This window comes from Herpailurus yagouaroundi, unplaced genomic scaffold, assembly GCF_014898765.1.
Source record: "Herpailurus yagouaroundi ecotype Mexico unplaced genomic scaffold, PumYag 218, whole genome shotgun sequence".
NCBI classification, from domain to species: domain Eukaryota; kingdom Metazoa; phylum Chordata; class Mammalia; order Carnivora; family Felidae; genus Herpailurus; species Herpailurus yagouaroundi.
Genome location: NW_024412449.1, coordinates 5,992,690 through 6,002,550, shown reverse-complemented (window position 1 = coordinate 6,002,550; position 9,861 = coordinate 5,992,690). Strand labels below are relative to the sequence as shown.

The window sequence follows — 9,861 nt, the reverse complement described above, 5'->3', positions numbered from 1 at the left end:
CTTGCTACCCCCACTCTGTCTGGAGGCTGAAAGCCTAGGGCTGGAGCCACTTCCTTCATCTCTTTTCACCCCTCCCCCACTTCCCGCACCAACAGGCCTTCAGCTTTTTCCTATTAGCTCTGCGCTTGAGGAGAATCAGGGATTAAAGAAACAGAGCAAGAAATTGCCAAGAACTAGCCTAGCAGACGATCAGATAGAGTGATGGGGAGATGGGACCCTTCCTCCAAAAACAACTTGGAACAGCCAGTCTGATTGCGGCCCAAGAGAGATGGCATAATCCAGTAGGCAGGGTCTGGGCCACTTACCTGCCATCCCTGATGGAGACTCCAGGCCTCCTTCTCTCCCAGAGATCCAGTGCCAGCCAGGACCTCATCGCTGGGCCTTCTATCAGCAGAGCTTGCCAACCCTCCTCTTCCTGCCCAGGAGAGCAAACCCCACTCTGGCCCCTCTCCAAGCCAAACCCAGCTACTGTAACACCTCCAAGGACTCCCACTCCTAATTTTCAGAGTCCAGACCCCATCTTAGCCTCGGCACCCTAGTTCTGGTCCTCTTTTTCCAGAGAGAGAGAGGCTACCCCAAGTCCCTTATGGAAGATCAACCAGAGGCACATGGGGACTCACCAAAAGCCACTGGGATGTTGTAAAACAAGGTAAGATGTTTCCTAGGGAGTTATGGCTTCCCTCAGCCCAAGAGCCCTTGTTGGGAGAGGGTCTTACCATATTGACAGTTTCTCTTTCTTTCTTTCTTTCTTTCTTCTTTCTTTCTATAAATGTTTATTCATTTTAGAGAGAGAGTGAGCGGGGGAGGTGCAGGGAGAGAAGGGGACAGAGGATCCAAAGCGGGCTCTGCGCTAACAGCAGTGAGCCCGAGATGGGGCTCGAGCTCATGAGCTGAGAGATCGTGACCCGAACTGAAGTTGGACATTCCACCGGCTGAGCCACCCAGGTGTGTCCCTATATTGGCAGTTTCTTAAGCCAGACCTTGAGTAGAGCCCAGGGAGGACACAGAATGGAGAACATTCTTTATGGCCCCTATTCTCATGAAGCTTGAGGACCAGTGGGAAAGAGGCGGGTGATAGTCTCCTGGTTTACAGATGAGGAGACTGGGCCTCAGACCTAGTGTGAGGTGTCCCATTGGTCATCCAGCTGGGGAGTGGTAGAGCTGAGATCCAACTGAGGTCATTACATTGAAAAAAAAGTTTCAAAACCCCCCACAAAAACTAGGGCCCTTAAAGGGGGAGCCTATATCTGTTTGTTATTATAATTTTAAATTTACATACAGCAAAATGTGTGACTCATGTGTACATCCATGTGTACACCCATGTAGCCATCACCCAGCTTAAGGTCTAGATTTCCAGTATTCTAGAAGGTTCCTTTGTGCCTCCTCCAAGTCAGTACACTCCCACGAAGGTAATCTTTATTCTGCAAATCTTGGCACTTCTTTGCAGGAGAATGGATTGGCTGGCCCAGTGGGGATCCCCCATTGTGCCCATGACTGAGCTATTGCTGAAAAAGTGGCATGACCCAGCACCATGCTGGCATGTAGAAGGAAACACTAGCAATTTGGAAAGTAAAGAAAGTTAATGTGGGGACTACAGGTGTTAACAGGGACTATCCTCATTTCTCTCTTTACTTGGGCCTGCTGTCTCTCTGCCTGTGTCAGAGTTCAGAGGCTCTGAGCCAAAGTTTTTGGTGAGAGCTGTGCTGTGGGGGGGTCTCGCCTGAGGCAGAACCAGACCTGACCCACCAACCCCTTCTGGGGGTACACCAGCCTTGGGACACAGTGAGGATGGGGCGGGGGGTAGGTGGGAAGCTAAGACTCTCTGGGGCCCACGCTGTACTTTCCTTGAGGGTGGACCTCAGAGACAGCTGGTGGGGATTCAGTGTCCACAGCAATGAAGACTGTCAGGAAGCAGGGTCCTGCCCCACGAGGCCTTCTGGGGCCTCTGAGGCCCGCGGACCCACCCCCACCCACCCCACCCCACCCAACCATCATCCATTGGCCTGGAAGAGACCACACGGGCAGATCCTCTTTAACCCCAGCCTGCCTCTTTGTCTCTGAGCCAGGCCAGCCTATTCAGTGTTAAAGTCGCTGGAGTGTCCAAGGAGACATAAAGAAAGTTTAGAGACTTTTAATTTGCCAGCTCGGCCTCTCCCACTGGCCAGCAGGTTGAGCATTTATGGAGAAGGGCAGCAGCAATAAAGGCTTATTGTTCCTCCTCTGAGCCACTGCTTGGTGACTCCTTTCTTAAGTGAGACAAAGGGAACTCAAGGCCCACAGGCGTCCCCAGGCCGAGGAGCTGGGCCCACAATTAGCAGGCATCCCCCACAGCCACCCCAGAGCCAGGCCTTGTGGGGAGGGCCCAACTCTGCCTCCCTCTGGGCTGTGCCCACAAGAGAGAACAAGTGGGGGAGGGGGCACAGTCCACTGGGACCCGCATTCCAACAGGGATTCTGGAGGACCCCAGAGCACCAGGGAGCAGGACTCAGGGAGGGGCCCAGAAGTCCCACTGCAGGGTTGCTACACAGCCAGAAGAAGAGCAGGTGTGGGGGACACAGGGGATGAGCCTCATTTTCAGAGTCCTCTGTGGAAGGTGGGGGGAGTGTCCCAGGAAAGGCTTCCAACAGCCAGAGAGGCCACCTCAGGGGGGAGTGAACTCCCAGCCACAGGAGTGTGAGCAGAGGCCAGAAGCCCACCTGCCAGGAGGGTGCCCAGAATGAAGGCCGAATTCTGGTTGAGGAGGTCATTTCCAGGGTCCTAATGCCCAGACTCAGGATCTCCAAGCAGGCTCTTTTGGCCAGACAGGAAGAGCAGAGAGCAGAGGAATGTGGTGACCCTTTCCGAGACATGCTGCACTTAAGGCAGCCACCTGGTGCTGCACACCTGGGAGCCATGTATCCCATGGCGCTGGGGAATAGACACTGAAAGGAGGCACCATGTCCCAGAGCACCTCTTGCTGGAAGCACCTTGTGTCACATCCCATGGCAGCGCTGCTCAGGAGTCCAGAAGAGAACCTGCACAGTTTGTCCATTCTGCCTGCCCTCACTTACCATGAGGCCTAACACCTGTTGGCATCCTGGCAGATAGTGATAATGGGAACATCCTTTCTCACTGTCCATCACCCCCTCTGGAGACTCTCCTTACTTCGTTGCCCAGGACATTAAAGGCTTTGGAGACATTAGGCAGACAGTAAGTTGCTTAAATATGGCATTTTCAGGCCACAAGACTGCTGGTAGGGAGGGTGGTAGGGCCGTCATGTACAGTTGCATAGGTTGTATACTGCACAAGGGCTAAGAGAGCAAATGAGGGTTGGAATCTTGATTTTTCTCTACTTACCAAAACCATAGGCCCTGCATGGCCCATCCCTGCCTGGAGGAAGGGGACCCTTTTCCTAATCTTAATACACACAGAGTCACTATAAGGGGCTAATGGAGACCTTGAAGATGTAGCCACCTGGTCCGTGAGGACTGTCCTTGCCACTGTTTGGCTCTTTCCCCTTCAAGTCACTCTGACCAACGGTCATTTCCGAAGCCTTTGTGACAGTCACAGGCCCAGCTCTAGTGTATACTGGGTCCACCCCCAGCATGCGGGGTCTTTCCTGGGATTGGCAGCAAGAACTGGTGCCTGCGAGTTTTATGTCTGTACACCAGGCTTCAGCCCCAGTTACATCTGGGAGCTGCTACCTCTTTCCTCCCACCTCCCAACGCCTCTCTTCCTTGGGTAATTGGATTGGGGAAAGGGAGTGTTATTTACTAGTCGTGTGGACCTGTTCCTCTCAGACCCATCTACCCTCCCTTTTCTCTGTCTTGCCAAAGAACAAAGATTGGGGATGAAATAAATTTGATAATAACCAATAAGGACCCCCAGAGAAAATAAAGCAGCTTTTATTAAACTTCTTCCAAGACCTTTTGTGCTGCGCCTCTCTGCAGGCTCTCTCAGTGCGGCCTTGGCAGGCTCGCCTCTGTCCCTGCCGGCAAGGGGTGCCCTCAGTGTGGCCCTCGTGGTCACTCCTGCAAAAGCCCAGCAATGACTCTGGCCATCATTCTTCCTGTGGCCGTCTTGAGTTGACTCCTATTTGAAAGGCAGTTACAACCACAGCGAAGACTCTGGCTATGTGTTGCCCGGCTCTGAGGTTTTGGCCGCGTGGTCTTCCTTGGCCCCGCCAGGGCTCCAGGTGGCTGGTGCCTGTGGGTCCCAGCTCCAGAGGCGACAGAGTGGAGCCTCCGGGGCATGCTGCCATTCATCCCTGGAGTCATCTCTCCAGGTTGAGTATGGCACGATTTAATGCTCCCATTCCTCCATTCCTGCTCTGCATGACAAATTGTTTTAATAAACATAAACCGGGTAATAATAAAGTCATAATAAGCCCGCAACTCACCTTATATCACTGCAGTTAAATCCTCCCATAAGCCGGCGCTGGTTACAATGACAATTACGGCCGGGCCAATCCGCAGGCAGGCCTGCGTGCGGACAGATTTAATATCGTTTGTAAATATGATTAGTGGGCTGTCATGTTATTGCAGGCTGCTATTTACATTTCTCTCCGGGGTTATACACTCCGCCAAATCAACATTAAGTAGTGGGCCTCTCTTTTCTCCTTAAATCATACATTCCCTCTGCCTGCGCCAATCCCGCTTAATGAAGAAAGGGAACCTGACGGCAGGCGCTGGGCAGAATGGAGCCTCGCCTCGGCATTTTTCTGAAGACAGATGGGCACTGGGAGCCCGGAGAAAGCTCCGCCCGGAAAACTCCAGTGGGTGTACGGGCCCTGCCTGCTGCAGCCCCCTCCCCTCCCACCCACAGCCCCTGCCCCTTTCCCTGCCTGCTCGCTTATGAAAAATGTTCAAATAATGAATGGTTGTTGTTTACAGAAGTAATTTCATGCTACATTTCCATTATTGCCTGGATTTGTTTAGCTTCGCACACTACCCCATTGCCTACGATGAACTTTTAAGGAAATATTGCTCGCGCTTCCTGCTCTGCCGTTCCGCTTCTAATGGAAGCCGCTTGCATTTGAGACATATTGTGACACTTCATAACTGTGTGCAAATAAGCATTCTTAAACTGCTAGGGTCAATTAATCATTGTTGCAGAGGCTGATCTGCTTCTGGTGCAGCAGAATCCACTCTTCGGGGGGTGGGGGGGGGGCGAGGTTGGGTGGGAAAGAGCCAAATAACTCTGGCGGAGGGTCCAGGGGCCTCTCTGTGCTTTCCAGATCATCCTAAACCACTGGAGCACAAGTGTGTTCCTCTCTCGTCTTCAAAACAGTTCAGTGTGGGCCTGTAGAGCAGAGTGTGAGGGATAGTTAGGGCAGGGGCTGCGTGGGAGGACGGAGTAACACACGAATGCCATAGGCCTCCGATGTCTACTTAAAGACAACGCTCCAGTCGGGATTCCATCTTGAGATGGCCCACGTCTCCGTTATGTTTGGGAGTGTGATATATTGCACTCCGAGGCTGGCTGTTAGCCCCTGCTCCGAACGCCCCAGCCCTGTGGTTTCTGAGCCCTGCAGCTGGATGTGCACGGTGGCTATCGCCCCCGGGGTGTCTGTCCAGAGCATCCTCTCTTCCTCCTACTGCTCCAAATTGTTGGTGATCTTGGCGGCCAGGAAATCAACTTTGGAGCATGAGGACCAGATAGCCAAACTTTATGAATTCTTTGTGAAACAAGAAAGAATAGACTGGCTACGAGCATGGGAACCCTCTTCAAAGTAAGAGTCAGGATGTGTATTTTACTCAGAGCTCTTTGTTTCCTTCCTGATTCTCTGTTGAGTTGGAGCAAGGGAAGAACCTGGAGACAGGCTAGGAGGGGCTGTATCCTTTAGCAAAAGCGCGTTAGCCAGTTCATTCTGTAAGTCTACACCTGCTGTAGGCAAGACGCTCCTGAGCACCGTAGATCAGAGTCCCTTCCTTCTCTGAGGAGATGATGCTTGAGGGTGATAAACACATTCCCCCTCTTGGTGCATACCTGCAAATCCTTCCAGACCCCATATGTGGGCACACCTGTATGCATTTTCTTCTTCATTAATGACTCTCGAATGAAATAATTTTTCCTCATAATGGCCTATAGTTGCCAAACTTTGTATATAACAGATATTTATTATTTTAATAAAAAGAGATAAATATACAGTTTTTTTTCAACATCAGGGGAGATTTGAAAACATTTGGGAAAGATTTTCATCCATAAGGATTAAAATGATTAAGTGTTGGTGCTTCAGTGATCATACATTCCACTATCTGAAAAATGTGGGTGATGAGCGAGGGTGGAATGTGTGTGCGTGTGTAAGAAGGGCAGGGGTGTAGCTAAGGGTGGCAGTCCTGGGGATGGCCCCCGGGGTTCTGAGGCAGTGTGAAACGGACCATGGGTCCTAGAGCATGTGTTCACTAAGCTTGTCAGCCTGTACAGAGATTAGGGCTGGGACCAGGGCCAGAGAACCGTCTCAGTCCCCAGCAGCACAGAGGAAGCCTGAGACATAATGAAAATGAGTCGCCCAGCACAGAAAGTGGAAAACGATATTGATTTTCCAGTGCTTGGTTGCTCAGGGGAGCTCATCAGGTACAACCTCACAAGCCTGTCCACCACCCTGGAGGGGTCTGTGGCGCCCCCTGCCTGCCTCGCTTTGCTACTTCGCAGAAGCCAGCTCCCCCATTTAGCCTCTGCAAGCCCCATGAAGTTCCTCCCCCGGGGTCCTAGGGGGTCCAGCTCAAAGTGGAAGGGCAGGTAATGGAGGGGCAGAAGGGGTCTGGGAGGGCACAGCACTTGGCTCTGATGTGTGTGAGCAGAAGTGAGGCCACTGCCCACAGGCCAAGTTGTTGCCCCAGCTCTGGATCCCTACCCCCCCCCCCCACTGCTACTTGCCCCCCCCCCCCCCCCAGCCCCCCTGCACTACAGGACTCCAGAGCCATGGGGAGGGAGAGTAAGCTCCACCCTTGAACATGAAGCAGAGAACGGAGGCAGCCCCACAGAGCCTCACACCCCTCGGAAGGTGTTACCATCTGGGCAGCTGATAGAATACCATTGTTACAATCCTGGCCTGGCATCCTGGCTCCTTCATTTGCCACTATGTAAGTGTAAGCAAATCATTGAACTTTCTTGAGCCTCAGTAGCACCATCTGCAGAACGGGGAGAATAGTTGTCTCCTCGAGGGGTTTATTGTGAGAATATCATCACATAAAGCAGGTAAGTCACTTAGCATCTGCTTGGCTATAGGAGTGCTCATGATTGTTAACTAAAACAACAACAACAACAACAACGATAAAATCTAAGGATGTAGGGGAGGGCTGGAGCCCACATCTGCTCCCTATGACCTTTTTCACTTTATGAATGGTACCATCATCTCCTCATTGCCTGAGGCAGAAACCTTGAGGTCATTCTAGAGTCCTCTCTTGCACCCCACAGCCAATTAGTTGTCAAGTTCTTCCCATTCCGCTTTCTGAGCACCCCTCGATTCCCACTGCCTCCTCTACCCATGCAGGTAGAGGCGCCACGACTTCTCTCCTGGACTATTATAGTTGCTCCACACCGGCTTCCCCAAATCCACTCTTGCCCTCCCCACTGCGTTCGACACCCCACACCTGAAGCATGTCGGGAGTCCATCACACTCTGATTCAACATCTTCAATTGCTCCTCTTTATTCTGTGCTCGCGTGTCACTCTGCGTGTCCCCCAGGGAACAGTGAGCTCCTCCAGTACACAGCCCTTGGACTTGCACCACTCTGGAACAGAACAGGCTCACTGAATGACTGTTGAGTGAATGCACGATGTATACAGGGGGCCCTTCCTCCCTCCCCTGTCCCACATCTACTGCTACTTAGAGCCAACACCTTGGGCCTGCATCTGAACACAATACATTAGAGGCATGAAGTGATGGCCCATTGCAGGTGGGTGGGCACTGAGGAGTGGGGTGCTGGGGGCAGAGCTACAGAGACGGGGGAGGCAGAGGAAGAAGAAACAGTGGGCAGGGGCAAGACTGCGAGGAGCCTGGGATGTCTGGTAAGGACTGTGCACTTTACTTTGTAGGTAGTGGGGGAGCCATTGAAGGTTTCAGGCAATTAGAAGACACGATCCGATTTCTTAGAGATGTTGCTCCAGGATGAAGGGATGTGGAGTAGAGACCGGAAAACCAGACAGGAAACCCTTCCATTCCTTCACGTAAGAATTGAGAGATGCTGGTGGAGAAGGGGGATCAGATTCAAGAGGTAAAATTAATAGGCTTTGGTGACTGTTGAGTTTGAGGGAAGAGAGAAAGAGATAAGTGGAGGATCTAGCAGGTTGCCAGGTTTCTGGAGAATTCCCAGACAATTGTGCAATGATAGTGCCATTCACCGGGATGCTAAGTACAGGAGGAGGGGCAGCCTGGGCCAGGAGGGGTGGGCTCCATTTTGACCATGTGACACCCAAGGTTAGATGTCCGGAATCTGTTGGCTGTAGGGGTCAGGATGCAGCTCAGGGCTGGAGACAGAGATGCGGCGGCCTCTGTAAAATTCAACAGTGGGAGGAAGCCGAGCACCAGCTGGACTGTAAGGAGGTATGTTCAGTGAGAGAAAGGGGACTGGGTCGAGACCCTGGGAACGCCAGCATTTAGGAGGCCAGTGGAGGAAGGGGAGAGAGAAGGGAGTGAGGAGGAGCAACAAGAGGCAGGAAGAAAGTAGGGGACTGTAGGATCGGAGAAAATCGGAGAAAAAGCCTCCACAGAAGCATGGTCAGTCATGTGGCCCACAGAGACTTAGCAGGAAGGGGAGGGGTTCAAGATGCCTTGGGCAGGGTGCCAGGGGGAAGGCAGACTTAAACAAGATTCTTTTTTTGGTAACTATTGAGGAGACTTAAGTGTATATAGTTACCTACAGATTTAAATTTTTATCCTGCCTCCTTTCCCAAACAATGTAAGGCAGCTGAGAAAAACGTGATCATATTTAGAGTTGGGGAAGAGCATCAAAGTAGGGCCAGGCCTGCTTCCCGCATGATCCTCTATAGTGCAATTCATTTCAGAGAAAGGCCTGCACTGAAGATGTCCCCTCAGCAAGTACTGTGCAAGGGTCTCCGCCATGGTCTCAGGACAAAATCAGAATTGGATGAGGCCAAGGTGGGGTCAAGACTGTGAAGTCAGGGTGGGGTTGCTGGGCGTGCAAAGTGCGGCAGGGGTCAGATGAAGACAAGGGGTGAGGTTGGAGGGTCAGGGTATGGAGGTGTCAAGTGCATGGAATCCCAATGGGAACAGAGTGTGGTCAAGTGGGGTCAGGACAGGTAGGGCCCCAGCAAAAGCAGGAGGGAGTGGTCACTCTGGGTGGTGACTGTGATGGGAGCTGCCGTATCCCTCGCCCCACCTCTATGTGTGTGCCTGAATGCATATTTGAGTGGTGGGTCTGCCAAGTGCTTGTGGCGTGTGTGTGTGCACATGTGTGTGGCATGTCCTTTTGTGAGTATGTGTAGATGTGGAACATATGTGTATATTTTGTATAATGGTATGTTTTCTAAAACCACAGAATGGGCTGAGTATTATAATCAGAAACTCAGTACACACCCTTCAAAGATACAACCAAATATCCCATCCCATTTCCTGATAATTTCCCAAGGCCAAAGAACTTTGGAAGCGATGTGGAGAGGGAGGACCTCTGTTTCTTTGTCGGCTTTGAAGGATACATTGATGGGAATAGGGCAGGGGAGTAGTTGGTAAAAAATGGACCTCACCCCCAAGTCTGGAATCTTCCCACCCTGCATCTCACCTTACTGAGTCCAAACTATTCTCCCACCTAATTCAGCATTGGAATGAATGCTACTGCCTCAGCACCTCTCCTCCACACCCCCCTAATCTATCCCCTTCCTTCCTTCCTTCCTTCCTTCCTTCCTTCCTTCCTTCCTTCCT

At 51.9% G+C, this 9,861-nt stretch overlaps 1 long non-coding RNA gene across 1 annotated transcript in view; it reads right to left on the bottom strand.

The window, feature by feature from the left end:
- Positions 1-6,885: 6,885 nt before the first annotated feature.
- LOC121018260 (uncharacterized) overlaps positions 6,886-9,861 on the bottom strand; it is a 32,820-nt gene continuing 29,844 nt past the window's right edge. Inside the window, exon 4 of the long non-coding RNA XR_005785108.1 lies at positions 6,886-7,714. This is a non-coding gene — a long non-coding RNA (uncharacterized LOC121018260). The remainder of the gene's footprint in view (positions 7,715-9,861) is intronic.